At 43.9% G+C, this 17,414-nt stretch overlaps 1 protein-coding gene across 1 annotated transcript in view; it reads left to right on the top strand.

The window, feature by feature from the left end:
* Nucleotides 1–1,278: 1,278 nt before the first annotated feature.
* The window catches only part of RXRG (retinoid X receptor gamma), a 111,811-nt gene continuing 95,675 nt past the window's right edge, over nucleotides 1,279–17,414 (top strand). The window contains exon 1 of the mRNA XM_049881112.1: nucleotides 1,279–1,336. The gene's annotated coding sequence lies outside the window, so the exon portion shown is untranslated. The remainder of the gene's footprint in view (nucleotides 1,337–17,414) is intronic.

The raw sequence follows: 17,414 nt of genomic DNA, 5'->3' as shown, positions 1-17,414 counted from the left end.
AGCTTGCCAGGTCCTATTTAAAATAGGGACCTGCCTGCCCCCCAGCAAGCTCCATTCCCATGACCCTGTGATACTTGTTTTCTCACATAGTACTTACAACCTGGGGGCAGTGGTGGTCCAGTGGTAGTTAAGTGGTGATTTAGTGGTGGAATTCTTGCCTTCTATTCGAGAGACCTGGGTTCAGTTTCTGGCCAATGCGCCTCATTCATGCACAGCAACCTACCACCCGTTTGTCAGTGGAGAACTGCGTCTTGCTATGATGCTAAATAGGTCTCAGCAAAGCCTCCAGACTAAGACAGACTAGGAAGAAAGGCCTGGTGATCTGTTTCCAAATATCGGCCATTGAAATCCCTATGAATCACAATGGTCTGATCCACAACAGATCATGGGGATGGCGCAGGACCGGGTGGGGTTTCATTTCATTGTGCGTGTGATTGCCATGAGTTGGGGGCTGACTTGATGGCAGCTAACAGCAGCAACTTGTCAGCTAATATACCTCTTAATTTACTTACTGATTATGTTCACTCTTTGGTTTCTGTCTCCCCTCACTAGAATATGAGCCAAATGAAGACAGGAGATATGTCTTTTTTGTTCACTGATGTATCAAAACACGTAGTGGTTGCTGGTAAATACCCATTTGCTGCTTGGTCTTTAGCCCACCTCTCCTTGGAATGGAGCAGGTCTACCACATACAAGAATCAATCAGTGGCCAGGGTCAGCAGCCCCAGCTTCCTTCTGATTGTTATATTATTTCCAGGAGTGGAATGACTTACCTAAATTCTCAAGCTTAAGTCGGAGGCTCAGCTCAGCGCAGACCTCAGGTAGCTGACTCCCAGTGAGCCTTCTGCTCTCTGAGAGTCCCCAGTGGAGAGAGGGATGATAGAGGGGGTGGTTGCAACAGCAGGAAGGGCTCCTGGGCAGGGCAGTGGCTCCAGAGCCCCTGTTGGTACTGAGCAGGGGGCTTAGCACACCTGCAGGACTTGCTGTGCCCGGGGTGGTGGTTGTCCCTTTTCAAACTGCTGCCCTCCTCCCCTCCCCCATCAGCCTCATGCAGGCAGCTGCAGTAATTCAGTAGCTGAGTCGGATGGGGGAGGATTTCAAACATTAGAGCTGCGGTTGCCGGCTGATCGATTCTGGACTCTGAATTGGGCACAGGGGAGAGGGAAAGCACCATGGGCAGGGGCGGGGAGCTCTGGGTTCCACCCCACCTCTAAGCCATGGATTGTTCATCTGTTCAAAGAGAACAGTAAAGCCTGCCCTGTCTGCTGGCGTTGTGAGGATCAAGTGAAATAATGTATATGAAAATGTTCTGAAAAGAATCAAGAGCTTTGCCAGGGTAAGAAATGACTTTTATTCCAAATAATAAGTCAAGGGTGAGATTTTTAAGAGGTTATTTGTGTGGGTTGTTATTTTACATCCTGTTTTGATTGCTTAAAAAAAAAAAATCTTCTCAAGAACGAGCGGTGGTGTGCTAGACAGCTTTGTCGATAGCCCATGTCTCGATGGCTCAGCTGTCCTCACTCTCAGCAGCTCGTTCTCAGATGGAGAGGTGCTGACGGGCCAGGGCCCTCCAGCTGGCATGGCCACTCGCAGGGCCCGGGATAGGTCCGTGGCCTTGCTGAAAGCCCGGTCAGTGCAGGTTGTTTGTTGTTGTTGTGTTCCGTCAAGTCCAGTCCAACTCATGGTAACCATATAGGACAGAGTAGAACTGCCCCATTGGGTTTTCAAGGCTGTAATCTCTACCAAAGCAGACTGCTACATCTTTCTCCCACGGAGCGGCTGGTGGGTTCAAACTGTGGGTCTTTCAGTTAGCGGCCGAGCACTTAGCCGTTGCGTCGCCAGGGCTCCTTGCTGGTTGTTTACAAGGCTGAAAACTTCTGCCTCCAGGGCTTCATTGGCATCCTGGGGGGACTTGGGGGGCAGCTGGGTCAATAACTTGGATTGTTTGGGACCTGAATGGTAAGCAGTCAAAAAGAGGAAGGAAATTAATATCTGTAGGATGTCTTGCTCTGCCAGCAGCCATCATTACTTTAAGCCTCATGACAAACCTGTAATTCTCTGAGGTATTATTATTTCAATTTAAAAAATAAGAAAAAGGCTCAGAGAGCTTAGGTAACCTGTCCAAGGCCACACAGCTTATTCATAACAGTCAGAACTGGCATTGGAGCACAGATCTGTCTGGTTCCCAAATCCACGCCTTCTCCTTGACCTTGTGTTCTCTCTCCGCAGAGTAATGGACTGGAAGCTAAATGACCTGGGTTCTAGTTTTGGCTCCTTCCTTTATGGGTGTGATCTTAGGCAAGTCATTTAACTTTTCACATCTGATTTCTCAGCTACAAAAGGCAAAAATAATTGTGAGAATCAAGAGAGGTAATGTATGTGGAGTGACCTGAAAATTGCAAAAGGTTACATGCAAACTAGGAATTACTATTACCGTTTCCAAAGTGTGGCTTTTATCCCGTTACCCCCTTACTCAAGAACCATCATCAATCCACTCTTGGCCTGACTCAGGAGAGATTCTGGCCTCACAAGCCCAGAATTTGCTTGGTGCTCCCACCCTGTGTGCTCTCACTGTCCCTGCTCCAGCCAACCTTTCTCTGTGCTCTCGTAGATTGCAGGTCTTTATGGGAAATGTCCTGCCCTGCCACCCCAGCCTTTAAAGCCTACTGTGTACGCCGTCCCTTTCTTCCAGGAAGCCCTCCCTGGCACAGCCCTCGCACTTCACAGGGCTGCACTTTGCTGGCAGCCTCGCCTGGCCCTGCTGTGTGGTTTCCACCTGCTGCCCGGCTGCTGCGTTCAAGTGCTCTTCCGTTGTTTCATAAGTCCAAGCACTTATCTTCAAGGAGGTTTTCGGGTCCTGCAGGGTTGAGATCAAGGTTCTGTGCTCTTTGAATTCCTTCAGAGTACCTTGTACCTCATTAGGACCCATAAGCTAAACACTCAAAAAAATAAGACTGATGGACTCGCCCAGGGAATTGGATCCACTGCATTACTTTGTCATGTGGTGGCAGGACATAGGAAGGCCTGGCAGCTTTTCCATGAGCTCGAGGCAGCCCCAGGTCCCTTCTGAAAGACAGCTGAACTCACACTGTGCCTGGACTTCCTGCCCGAGCTCACTCCGTGCCCTGGCTTGAACCTTCTTCCCCTCCTCTCTGCCCGGTCAGGCTTCTGTGTCCTTGCAGGGCCTGCTCACAGGGAGCTCCTTGCCAAGGGACTCTGACCTCAGAGATCGTCCCTCCTCTGCACTCCTCTCCCACACCATCTCTGAGCACTTGAGTGTGCTGGTCTTCCAAGCATCTTGAGAAGAAAGAGCAGTCTTCACCTTCTTGGGGCACATAGTAGGTGCTCAGTACTTACACTTTACCAGGGCTGGACTGGACATTGATCTCAAAGAAGGGTCAGCTCAAATCTGCATGCCCAGATTTGAAAGCTGCCTGGGTGCCTCTTATTCAGAATGAAGGTACAAGTACCCCACGTTCAGGAAGGTTATGAAGAAAGGGTAGTTTGGTATTAGTTCCACCTGGCTGGAACCCCTGCTCTGCCACTGGGGCTGCCACATCACCTCTCCGAGCCTTGGTTTCTTCATGTATAAGTTGTGGATGATAATAACACAGACATTATAGGATTGTGGTGAGCATGGTTTTACGTTTCATCCCAAATTGTATCCTCAACCCCATTGTTCATGTCTCAGCTTAGATGTCACCTGCTCAGAGAGGCCTTCCTGCTTCAGCAAACTTTTATTTGAATGCCCACTAAGTCTAGGCACTGTTCTACACTCTGGAAATATACCAGGAAGCCCATGGACCATTTAATTTTTGCCTCTGTTAAGGCACTTATATTTTGACTTGATTCTATCTGTGAACCTGTCTTCGTTCATCCATTCATTCATGTGTTTGTTCATCATTTCTCCTTGGATGATTTGAGACAGTCACCTGCACAGCCTCCTGGCCTCCAGCCTGGCCTCTTTACAATAGATTCTCTATGTTTCTACTAGAGGAATTTTTATAAAATTGATATCTAATCATGTGGCCTTCCGGCTTAAAGCCTTTGGTGGTTTCCTATCAGCAAAAGATAACCTAAAACTCTCTGGAATGACATTAGAGAACTATCATGATCTCTCATAGCCTCCACCTTACTTTGTAGCCCTGTCTCCTATTGCTTCCTCCCTTGTCACCATTGTTCTAGCCAAACCAAACCCTCTGATGTTCCCTGAACATACTTTGCTATTCCCTAGATTCTCGACTCTATGTATCACCAAGGGCAAAGGCTTGGGACATAAATCACCACTCCCTTTTTCAGTGTTCACAGCAGACAGTACTTATCAATCCTCGAACTCTTTCCCAACACAGTACAGGCACTAGCAAGCAATTGGAATTGGCACTTGGTATGAAACCTATTTGCCATTGCCTGTTACTACTTCTTGAGCTTGAAAGGGCTTTCACTTCTTGTCTGCCTGGGAAACTTGTACCTGCCCTTCTATTCTTTGTTTAGGCATCACAGCCTGTCTGGAGTCTTCTCTCCTTCTCTGGAGCCTCCTCAACCTCCCTGGAGACTTCATCTCCTCTTCCTCTTCTGGCTGCCATACTTGCTTATATTTCTATTATTTGTTTACGGATCTGCCTGCCCATAAGCTCTTTGAGGGTGGGAGCCATACCTTCTTCATCTTTGTATTCTCTGTACTATGAAGAGTGGCTGCCCAAAGTATGTGCTTCATAAAAGCTGAATGAATGTGAAGATCCCTTACGGCTCCTGGCACAGGAGAAGCATACCATAGATGCTCAGTAATATAAATGCCTGTGGAATTGAAGCATCCTCACTTGAATTATCTCAGATCAGAATGCACCTGTGAGATCCTGTGCCCAATCCCATTGTTATGGATTGAATTATGCCCCCTCAAAATACGTGTTGGAATCCTAACCCTTATACCTGTGGATATAATCCCATTTGGGAATAGGGTTTTCTTTTTAGGTTAATGAGGCCATATCAGTATAGGGTGTGTCCCCAAACTAATCACTTCTGAGTAATAAGGGCTAGCATAGACACAGAGACAAGCAAGCACAGACTGGGAAAAATAGATGCCATGTAAAGATGGCCAATGAACCGAGGAAAGCCAGGGCTGTAGAAGCTAAGACAAGGACCTTCCCTTAGAGTTGGTGCCCTGAATTCAGACTTCCAACCTCCTAAACAGTGAGAAAATAACTTCTGTTCTTTAAAGACACTCACTTGTGTTTCTGTTACAGCAGCACTAAGAAACTAAGACACCCATACACTGGGAAGCTACCCTGGAAGTAGCCTGGCCAAGAGAACCCCCTGACCACTTGCTGCTGGCTACCAAGTCAGACCTGGAAACGTGCTTGCTCTGAGTGCTAACTGTTGGGAGGTGGCTGCCTCTTGGAAAAACTAAACTTATTTGCCTTTTAGTGCTTTCTTTCTTCTCCTTCTCAACCAGGCACCCTCAAACCTTATTACCCCTTCCACGGCAGGCCAGCTCCCCTCAAATGGCTCCTCTTTCTGGCACATACACATGAAAAAGTATGATACACTATCTTCCCAGTCTGGGATTCTCTGTTCTGAACCTGCAGTCCTGAGCCGGGCTAGAGCGGAGCACTTTTTTTTTTTTTTTTAATTCTGCTTTAGGTGAAAGTTTACAGCTCAAGTTAATTTCTCATACAAAAATTTATAAACATATTGTTGTGTGACACTAGCTGCAATTCCTATTATGCGACAGCACATTCCTCCTTTCCACCCCGGGTTTCCCGTGTCCATTCAACTAGCTCCTATCCCTTTCTGCCTTCTCCTCCTACCTCCAGACACGAGCTGCCCATTTAGTCTCGTATATATTCTTGAACTAAGAAGCACACTCTTCACAAGTATTATTTTATGTTTTAGAGTCCAGTCTAATCTTCGTCTGAAGAGTTGGGTTCCAGAATGATTAACAGAGAGTCCAGGGGCCGTGTCTTCGAGGTTTCCTCCAGTCTCAGACTGTTAAGTCCAGTCTTTTCATGTGAATTTGAGCTCTACACCACACCTTTCTCCTGCTCCCTCAGGGGTTCTCTGTTGTGTTCCCTGTCAGGGCCGTCATTGGTGGTAGCTGGGCACCATCTAGTTCTTCTGGTCTCAGGCTGATGGAGTCTCTGGTTTATGTGGTCCTTTTTGTCTCTCGGGCTAATATTTTCCTTGTGTCTTTGGTGTTGTCACTCTCCTTTGCTCCAAGTAAGTTGGGACAAACTGATGCATCTTACATGGCTGCTCGAAAGCTTTAAAGACCCCAGATGCTATCACCAAAGTGGGATGCAGAACATTTTCGTAATAAACTTTGTTATGCTGATTGACCTTGATGTCTGCTGAAACCATGGTCCCCAAACCCCACCCCCTGCTACTCTGGACCTCAAAGTGTTTGGTTGTGTTTAGGGAACTTCTTGGCTTTTGGTTTAGTCCAGTTGTGCTGACTTCCCCAGTATTGTGTGTTGTTCTTCTCTTCACCTAAGATAACTTTTGTCTGATTTTGGTATCAGGGTTATACTGGCTTCATATAACGAGTTCAGCAGTATTCCTTCCTTTTCTATGCTCTGAAATACCTTTAGTAGTCCTGGTGTTAACTCTCCTCTGAAAGTTTGGTAGAATTCTTTGGTGAAGCCATCAGTGGTGAGCCTTTTTTCTGTCCAGAGTTTTTAAATTACCTTTTCAATCTCTTCTTTTGTTACAGGTTTATTTAGTTTTTCAACCTCCATTTGTGTTAGTTTAGGTAGGTGTGTGTTTCTAGAAATTTATCCATTTCACCTAGGTTTTCAAATTTGCTGGAGTACAATTTTTCATAGTATTCTGTTATGATTCTTTTAATTTCAGTTAGGTCTGTTGTGATATCACCCATCTCATTTCTTATTTGTTATTTGCCTCCTCTCCTGTTTTTCTTTTGTCAGTTTGGCCAACAGCTTATCGATTTTGTTGATCTTTCCAAAGAACCAGCTTTTGATCTTGTTAACTCTTTCAGTGGTTTTTCTATTCTCTATTTCATTTATTTCTGCTCTAATCTTTATTATTTCCTTTCTGCTTGAGCCCGAGGGCTTCTTTTGCTCTCTCTTTCTATTTGTTCGAGTTGTAGGGTTAATGTTTTTTATTTTGGCCCTTTCTTCTTTTTGGATGTATGCATTTATTGTCACAAATTGACCTCTGAGTACTGCTTTTGCTGCGTTCCAAAGGTTCTGGTAGGAACCTTCGAGTCCATGAATTTCTTTATTCTGTGTTTGACTCATCTATAACCCAGTAGTTTTTTGAGCAAGATATTGTTCAGTTTCCACGTGTTTGGTTTTTTTTTTCCTTGCTTTTTCTGTTATTGATTTCTACTTTTATGGCTTTATGGTCAGAGAAGATGCTTTATAATTATTTTGATGTTTTGGATTCTGTTAAGTCTTGCTTTATGGCCTAATATGTCATCTATCCTAGAGAATGTTCCATGTGCATTGGAAAAGAGAGTATACTTCTCTGCTGTTGGATAGAGTGTTCTGTATATGTCTGTGAGGTCAAGTTGGCTGATTGTGGCGTGTAGATCTTCTGTGTCTTTATTGAGCTTCTCTCTGTATGTTCTGTCCTTCACCGAAAGTGGTGTATTGAAGTCTTCTGCTATTATTGTGGAGCTGTTTAATGCTGTTAGAGTTTGTTTTATTTATTTTGGAGGCCTGTTGTTGAGTGAGTAAACATTTACTATGGTTATGTCCTTCTGGTGTTTTGACCTTTTAATCGTTATATCATGTCCTTCCTTATCCTGTGTGGTGGATTTTGTTTGAAGTCTATTTTATCAGAGATTATTATTGCTACTCTTGCTCTTTTTTGATTGTTGTTTGCTTTATATATTTTTTCCAGCCTTTGAGTTTTAGTTTGTTTGTGTCTTTGAGTGTAATGTGTGTCTCTTGTAGGCAGCATATAGATGGATCGTGTTTTTTTATGCATTCTGCCACTCTCTCTTTGTTGGTGCATTTAGTCCGTTTGCATTCAGTGTAATTATTGATAGGCATGAGCTTATTGCTGTCATTTTGATGTATTTGCCAGGTAGCTTTGGGGTGAGCTATACCTGGGCATTCTGAAGGGGCCTGAAAGGGAGCCCCCACTGCAGAGGGGGCACATGGGACTTCTTCATCGATGTCCACCAGGAAAAACAGTTGTCATCAAGTTGATTTCAACTCATGGCAACCCCATATGTTGCATAGAATTTTCCAGGCTGTGAATTTTTGGAGGGAAGCTGCCAGGCCTTTTTTCTGAGGTGCTGGGGTGAGTTTAACCACCAACCTTTTAGTTAGTAGTTGATGCTTAACCATTTGCATCACCCATGGCAACCGGGTGAATACTAAAGCAGCAGAACTGCCCTCCCTCGGGGAACCTTGCTGCCTGGGTCGGGGTCTGGACTAGCCAGGCACCAGCGTAGCAGTGACAAGACATCCATTTGGGTGGACCACGTGATTTTATCAGCAGTACCATGCGGGAGGGACAAAGAGGTGATAGCAGCAGGAAACAGTGGGAGATGGAGGGTAGGAGGAGAACCTGGTGAACTGATCAGATCGCTCAGTGATTCTTTACCCTGATCAGTTTGGGCTGAGTGAGCACCTGGGGCTATTTAGTTTTGGAGAAGGAGGTCCCAAGGGAGATCCTGGCCATCCTTCAATGTGAGCTGGTTGGGGCTGGGAGATTAATGTGCACAGGAAAAAACAAACGGCAGTGTATTCATTTTCCTAGCTGATGGAGCAGGTCATGCCCGTTATATTTGTTTTTTAAAAAGAAGCAAAACAAAAACACATGATACCTGTGGGTCTGTGGTGTTCATGGGTGCTGTATATTGGGGAGGTGGCTGAAATCCCAAATCAATAAGGTAGTTCAGTTATTTCCTTCAAGTGTTTAAGGCTATTACTTTAAGTGAGCACAGGGCAGTTGGTTGTGTTTGCTTGGCTGTCATCAGCTTTGGACTCATTGAACATATTGATCTCTTCCAAGGCTATTTAGTGCCCTTTGAAACACCAGCAGAAGTCTTTCCAGCCTCTCCTTCTCCCTCCCCCTCCCCCTTTCCCTCCATTCCCCAGACTTCCATTAAGCAAAAATGCACTTCCCTCCGATGGCTAGGCTGTGAGTTTTCCGCTCCACATCACCACTTGTTCTGAAAGCAAAATGCAATTTTCTGAGACTCTTTACACGTCTGTGTACACACACACATACACACACACACACGGCCCTTGTGCTCAACAATGTGCTTTTTAGTATAAAAAAGGAGCAAAAACAACAGGTCCACTATAGTCCTGAGAGCTCCTAGGGCAGGGAAGCCATTCCCAGTCCAGCAAGAGACATTGTCCTCATCGAGGCCATTCTCCAGCTCTGGGCAGCTCACAATCCCAACCTTTGTGAGCGCCAAAGAATCATCGCCTGTACCCTTCCCCTTGGACTCCACCCTGCTGGCCCCCAAAGGTCATGGACAGTGATGTCACGGAAAAGCAAGTGGACAGAGAGCCTGTCTTCAGAAGAGGCACTGAAAACAGTCGGCAGATTGCTGAAAGCTGGTGGAATTACCCACCCCCACTTCCCTCACCCACTCCCAGTCCTGAGCCTTGGAGTTCTCCAGCTTGGAGGTATGAACCGGGGGGAAGAATTACATCTGGGCCTGAGTGGCCTGAGCAGAGACTCTGTAGAGAGGAAGTGGACATCTGTCACCTTCTCCACCCTCCATGTGAGCCCACCCAGGCAGCTGGGCCCTGGTCCCCTCCCCTCAGACCTCTGTCCTCTCACCTACATTAGCCCTCTTCTTTTACAGATGGGTGTTTTGCTCCGCTTCTCTGCATTCATTCATTCTCTCCCTCCCCACTTTACCACCACCAGCACTTTTACACACACACACGCGCGCACACAACCCCTCCTCATTAGCCTGACCCTCTAAGTGTTGGCCCCATCCCAGCTCTAGGCTAGAAAACCCTAGGAAACCCACTGAAGTTACAGTACCAGAAGTGGCCATTAGCCAGAGCCTACAGCCCTTGCTTGTCAAAGGCAGTTTCTCCTAAAAAGTTTGTTGCTGTTATTGATGGGTGCAGTCGAGTTGATTCCAACTCATAGCTACCCCATGTGACAGAGTATAACTGCTCCATAGAGTTTTCTTGGCTATAATTTTTACAGAGGCAGATTGTTAGGTCTTTCTCCCACAGGCCTACTGGTTGAGTTCAAACCACCAACCTTTCAGTTAGCAGTGGAGTACTTAACCGTTGTGCCACCAGGGCCCTTTCCCTAAAGATTTGGAGGTGTAGAACTCACAAATACTCTGAGAAAAAGAAAGGATCCCAAAGAAAACAACAGAATTTATATTAAATTTGCATTTATCGAGCACTGCCTATGTGTCAGTAGCTATCGTAGGTGTTTCACATACATTATCTCCTGTGACATTCTCCATCACTGCAGGAGGGGGTGTTTGTGTCACGTGTTAGTGACAAAGAAGCTGAGGTGCAGAGGTTAGGCAAACACTTCAAAGGTAGGTTTAGAACCAGGCCTTTTGGTGCCAACTCTAGGGCCCTCTTTACTGCCCCATGGTTTAGAAAAGGAAGTTAAATAGGTAATTAAAACCCCTACAAAAACCAAACCCATTGCTGTCGAGTCGATTCTGAGTCATAGTGACCCTATAGAACCCTATAGACCCAGTAGAACTGCCCCATAGGGTTTTCAAAGAGTGGCTGGTGAATTCAAACTGCTAACCTTTTGGTAGGCCGTCGAGCTCTTAACTACTGCACCACCAGAGCTCCAAATAGGTAATTAGGGTTATTTAAAGAAGGGAAAGTATATGTGTGTGTGTATGTGGTCAAGACCTGTCTGTCAGTTTGTTGTACTGTGGAGGCTGTGTGTTGCTGTGATACTGGAAGCTACGCCACTGGTATTTCAAATAGCAGCAGGGTCACTCATGGTGGACAGGTTTCAGTGGAACTTCCAGACTAAGAAAGCTTGAAGAAATGCCCGGCAATATACTTCCAAAAATTAGCCAGTGAAAATCCTATGGATTACAACAGAACATTTTCCTGTATAATACTGGAAGATGAGCCCCCTTCATTGGAAGGCACTCAAAATACACAATAACCACAATGGATGCAAACATTTCAATGATCCTGAAGGTGGTGCAGGACCAGGCAGAGTTTTGCGTCCTTGTACATGGGTAGGCATGAGTCAGAGCCAAATGGACAGAAAATAACAACAACATACATGTGAAGGATGAGGAAGCATTTTAAGGAACTTGGAGCCCTGGTAGTCGGTTAAGTGGTGACATCAGTTGCATTTGCCTTTAGTGGTCTACTCTCTGACACATGTCTCCTCTTCTCCTTCTTGGGATCAGGGCCTTTCAACTTAACTTTGGTGGTCAAATCCTCTGCTGTGGCTCCAGCCACCCAACCACCCACCTCATTACCATCAGGAAGAAGTCCTGGCTCCCAATCTTGCTTCATTAACCTTTCCATCCTTTCTTCTGGTAACTCTTCTCTGCTTCCCACCCCACCCACACAATGCTTTATTACTTACTGTTCCTCAAACATCCGTGTACTTTTATGCCTCCAGGCCTTTGCATTTGCTTTGCCATTTGCCTGACATACCTCAACCCCTCACTCTTTTTTGGTAACACTTTCCTTTACTCCCCATCTTCACTTATACTCTCATAGCGCTTTGCACATCTAATCTTGCATCCCAAGCATGATCAGAGCTGTGCTTTAGAAAGACCACTGTACTTCTAGTGTGAAGGTTGGTTGGACAAGAGGTTAAAGGTTGGGGGAACATTAGGAGTCTGTTGTAATCATTCCAAGCAGAGAGGGAGTAGGGCTGTGGATGAAAAGAAAGGGCCTGGCTTGGGGTAGGGAGAGCGTCTGGAGGCTGAGATCACCAGGTGTGGAGCTGAGATTGTCTCTGGGGTCAGATAAGAAGAGGCTACTGCCTGCCCAAGTCACGCTTTGGGAAAGTTTGCCTCACTGCAGGGGACTTTCCTTGAAGACCTTTGGAAGACCTTTCAACCCTTTCACCAATTCTGTTATAGCTGTGGCATTCTTCGGGTTGCTCAGAAGGCAGGAGCTCTAAAAATAGGAAGCATTATTATTACCTATTAAATTTCTTTCCACCCACAGAATTTTCTGAAAGTAATAAGAAGAGGAAGCCCAAGTCTGTGCTGAAGTGTTCAGAGAGCAGAGATGTACTGAGAGGTAATGAAAGAGGGAGGGTGTAGGGAGCTTGGGGCCAGGTGGGTACCGTGGGGCTTAGGGTCAAAAACACCGATGGAGCACACCCATGTGTAACAAGAACTTTCAGTATGCACTGACTCTTCAAGGGAGATGCACATGGAATATTGTAACCATAGGGTCCCTACTGCCTCAGTTGTATAGGGCAAGGGCCATGGGGTGGAGTGGCTTTGCACCTGTCTTGGCACTACCCAGGTGTGCAGCCTCTAATCCTATCACTCTTCTGCCTCTGGAGTGTATTTCATGCTGATGAAAACTCACCCCCAATGCTGACTGCAGCCTTGGTTGCCACCATTTGACTTTTATGAACTGACATGGGCTCTAAGGAGGGACCCATGATGACTAAGGATCTATAAAGTCATATGAAGAGATGAATCTGAAGAGAAGAGATGGAATATACAATTTCATGTTTGTGAAATTGTATTCTTTTTTTTGTTTAAAGAGGGTCTCCCAAATTCAATAATCATCAGGTCCTATAAGTCTGGAGTCGTCCCTGTAGTTCTGCTTAGAATAATTTAGAATAAGTGTAATGCCGTTTCATCTGATGTGTGTGTTTCCCATATCCTCTGACCCCCTCTGTGACTTGGTTCATTATCATGGATGCCGTCCTCAGTCTCTGCTGCAGGAGTGTTGGTATCACCATGAAATACATCGGGGGCACGGGCTTTGCAGTCAGGCAGACTTGGACTTGAAACCTGGCTCTGCTGTTAACAGGCTTGGACTACTTACCCCTTACATTGAATCATTCCAAAGTGCCAGTTGTTTGTAGGCAAAAAAAAAAAAAAAAGGTTGAATAATGCTATTTTCACATTGTCTAATATAAGACTTCCTCTGGGTGTCCTCTTCTGCAAAGTGGGGTACTAAATCTGTCTTACCTGGTGACGGTGAAGATGGAATAAAATGATGTATTTACAGTGCTTTTCATAGTCTGGCACATAGTAGATGCTCAATAAATGTTAGCTTTTATTATTAGTTTTCATATTAATTATTCGTTGTGCCCAAGTTGACTTTCTCTTCTTCTAAGCTAAAATCAAGTTATCCTTCTAGTAGTCAGGAGGAAAAAAGCTATAGGGATCATCACCCAGTAGACTCTCAAGAACATTCATTAGTAGGTTCCCCCTGAATCTGGAATCTACATCTCTTTGTCATAGCTAACACTCATCTAGTTCTTTCTAAGTGCTTAACACAAGTGAGTCCACTCTAGGAGACGGGTATAATTAATTATCTTCCTCACTTCCCTGAGGTGACACAGCTAGTGAGTGACGCCCAGATTGAATTGGGCCATTTGTTCCAGAGTCTTCAATTCTGATCTCTAGATCGTACAACCTTCGCCATCTCCACCACACTTTTAGGTTGTCTAGTTTCAGGGCCACTTTAAATGATTGGCTCCTCTTGAGCTTGTGGCTAACTAAAACCCTTAGGCCTATTCTTCTGTAATGCCAACCATTGATTTCAGATGTGTAGAATATTTGTATCTTGGATGTAAGAAGGGCACAGGAGGAGGGGTGCACAGGAGGAGGGGAACTTCAGGGGATTTCTCATAGGTAGCCCATTACTCAAATGATTCCTCCATTCAAACATGCTTCCCTCAGAGAGCTCTGCAGTTGATCCTCTTAGCCCAAAAGTTCTGTTTATTTAGTTTTGTGTGTTCTTCCCTCACTACTTAGTTAAAGCAATATATGCACATACTAACCCGTATTTTTGTGCAAATAACGTGCACCTTCTACAATTGTTTGCTAACCATGCTCCCCTGGGGGGTATGTTCATAAAAATACAGTAAACACTCAAACAATATAGAACAATATAAAATGAAGGATGAAAACGTTCCCTCTCCCTCCTCACCTATCCCCGTGTTTAACCATTTCTGCTTCTAGTTCTGGTGGTGCTTTCTAAGCTTTAACTATCTAAATGCTTATGTGTGTTTGTCTTGGTTTTTTCGACTTTAGACAGCGTTTATTGACTTCTCACTATTAAAGAGGAAGATGTTTTCTCATCTATAGTAACCACCAGTTGTGGTTCACTGGTAGAATTCTTGCCTTCCGCGAGGGAGAGCCAGTTTCGATTTCCAGCCAGTGCGCCTCATGGGCACTCATCACTCACCTGTCCCTGGAGGCTTGTGTGTTGTTATGATGCTGAAGAGGTTTCAGTGGACCTTCCAGACTAAAACAGATTAGGAAGGAAGGCCTGGTGATCTACTTCCAAAAATCAGCCAGTGAAATCCCTGTGAATCACAACTGTTCAATCCCATTTTGCATGGGGTCATCAGGGACCCTCTCTGACAGCAGCTAACAACAACAACAACATAATAACTACACCCCTCCTAACTTTGCTTTTGTTTTTCTATTATTTACCTATATAATTTTAAGTAATATATTTTAAAAATATTGTGTTTCTTGATCCCTCTTCAGGCAGTACTTCCTGGTTTTGCACTACAAAAAAAGGAATTTACCCTTCTCCGTATTATAACTTCTGTCGGCTCCTCCATCCCTTTTATTTTATTCAGGTTTATAATATTTACATTTTGTTCTGTAACTCTGGTAAGTCCTCTGTGTTTTGTCTATATGCTGCTTTTATAAATTGAAAATCAATGAGCATTTACGTTATGATGATATGATTATTATTCCCTTCAGAACCGATAAGAATGATTACACCCATAGAAAATAAACAATTTTATGTTGCTGAAACTCCTCCATTTAAAGGAGAATGTTCCAAGAATCAATGTCTGATGGATTCTGTTTTTGTACATTCTCCATGGAATCACAGAAAATCATGACACATATTCATTTCTGTACATTTGGACAATGACTTTCTTATACAGTTCTATGTTAATTTTATTTTTCCTGCTGTTCCTCACTGCCTTTCTTTCTTCTTGTTCAAAAAACAATACTCTTCTTTTACCTTGTCCGTAAGATCATCCAGCTCTTTATTGAATTACTCGTTACAGGAAATTTACTTGACTCGTGAAGACTTTCTTTTCAAAAAGCTCAATCCTTTTCTGACTTGCGTAGTTACTTTCTAGGCCTTCCGGAGAACTGTCACCCTGAGATTTCATTTCATTTCACTTCTGGTTGATTTCCACTCTTGGATCCCATGCTCTCCTTTCTCTTAGATTTCTATTTTGCTTTGCTGGAGCATGCTTTGATGTTATCTTCACAGAAAGGGTGCACTGGAGGTAAGCTTTTGGATCTTTGCATGTTTAAAAATCTCCCTCAGCACCGCCACTTGATTAGCTTGGCTAGAATTCTAGGTTTAAGATTATTTTTCCTTTGGGCTTTGTCTTCTAGGCTTCCAGTTTTGGCGATGTTGATCTGATTCTTGTTGCTTTGTAGGTAACCTCCTTTATTTTTATCTCTCTTGGAAGGTTTTAGAGTTCTTTTTTGTTTGTTTTTACTCTTGAGATTTCTAAACTTTGATGTGCATTTGGGTATTAATCCAATTTGTAATTTTTTGTAATCTCTAGGAATTTGTCTTCTTTTATTGTTTTCTCCCTTCCATTTTCTCTGTACTCATTTTTCAGAACTCTCATTAAATAGATGGTCAGTCTCCTGGATTAATTCCCTCTATCACTTATCTCTTAACTTTTCTCTATTTTCTCTCTTTGCCTTTTTTATCTATGGTCTGGAGGATTTTCTTGGCTTTTTCTTCTAGTTGCTCTATTGACCTTTTCTCTTTGGAAATTGTGTCTTAAATTTCTAATAATTCCCTTTTGCTCTCCAAATGTTTCATTTTTATACCAACCATTTTTGTTTTAGGATATCGTATCTCCTTGAATTGCTCCAAGCACACTAATTAGAATAATTTTAAAAGTTCTATTTTGTTTCCTCTGGAGTCAATGTTTTATTTATTCATATAGATTCTTTTGTGATGCTTATTTTTCTTAAATATTCGGTGATCCTTGAAAGTTCACTCATATTTTTACATGAAGGAATGAGTTGATTAATTTCTGCAGTCAGCACAGCACATGTTTCCTTTGTGGGTGTATAGTCCTGTTTACCTACCAAGTCTCTTTCCTAAATGGAAGACAGCTAAAGGTCACAGATACATCCCTGTTCTCACACCTCTTACAATCTTAGGGATGCAATATCATATGCATGATAAGATAAATAAATATAAAGTTGCGATGAGAATTAGGAGTCGATATAACAGGGCTTTTTGAGTGAATATAGCTGGGAGGTATAATGTAGACTGGAATTTTAGGAATAATTCCACTGAGAAGGTAGCATTTATGCTGGAACCTGGAATGTGGATTGTAGTTGGGCAGAATGGATATAAAAGACTTTCAAAAGAGGAAATAATATGTTTAAAGTCCCCTTGTCAGGAAAGGGTGTGGCATGTTCTAGGCACTGAAAGGAGACCCATGTAGCTATGATGCAGTGATCAAGGGCAAAAGCACATGAGTTCAGGGTAAAGAAGTAGGCAGGGGCTAGGTCATGGGACCTCAAAGATTAAATTACAAGTAGAGAGTTTATTCTCAGTACAACGACAAATCGCTGGGCCATCTTAAGCATGGAAGTAACATGATCAGATTTATGTTTTTAAAAAAACTCTGTCTATTGTGAGGCTAATGGAATGGCAAGGGTAACTTTGGAAGCAGGGAAAGAAATTAGGAGGTTTTTGTAGTAGTCCAGGCAAAAGAAGATGGCAGACCAAGGTGTATACATTAGAGATGGAGAGGGGAAGTGACAGGATTTGATAATGAATGAGATACAAGGAGCAAGAGGGGAGACAGTTTCATGGATGATGCTTAGATTCTGGCCTGAGCAAGTTGGCAGATGGAGATGCCATTTTTGGGGTGGAGGAGCCTGGAAGAAGAGCAGACTTTGATCAGAGATCATAAGTGTAGTGAGTAATTGCATCTGTAGAGAATTGTGCCAGGGAAACCAAAGGACCCTGCTTGAAGGAAGGAAAGGAATGGTCAACAGTGTCAAATGCTATCACACCATAAAATAAAACAATAACCAAGACATATGTATTCAAATTTGGAGCAAGCAGATTTTTGATGATGTTGGAAAGAGTGGTCATATTAGAATGGTGGATGGGGAGGCCAGATTACGTGGGTTGAGAAGAAAGGGGGAAGTGAGCAAATGGGTAGACAGTTTAGACAACTCCCCCAAGAAATATGTCTCTGAAGAGGAAGAGAGGGCACTGGCCAAAGTTGTAGCATAATATGATTTCCATATTGAA

Source organism: Elephas maximus, chromosome 3, assembly GCF_024166365.1.
Source record: "Elephas maximus indicus isolate mEleMax1 chromosome 3, mEleMax1 primary haplotype, whole genome shotgun sequence".
In the NCBI taxonomy this organism is placed as follows: Eukaryota; Metazoa; Chordata; class Mammalia; order Proboscidea; family Elephantidae; genus Elephas; species Elephas maximus.
The sequence above is the reverse complement of the archived record's forward strand: the minus strand, read 5'-3'. Positions and strand labels throughout refer to the sequence as shown.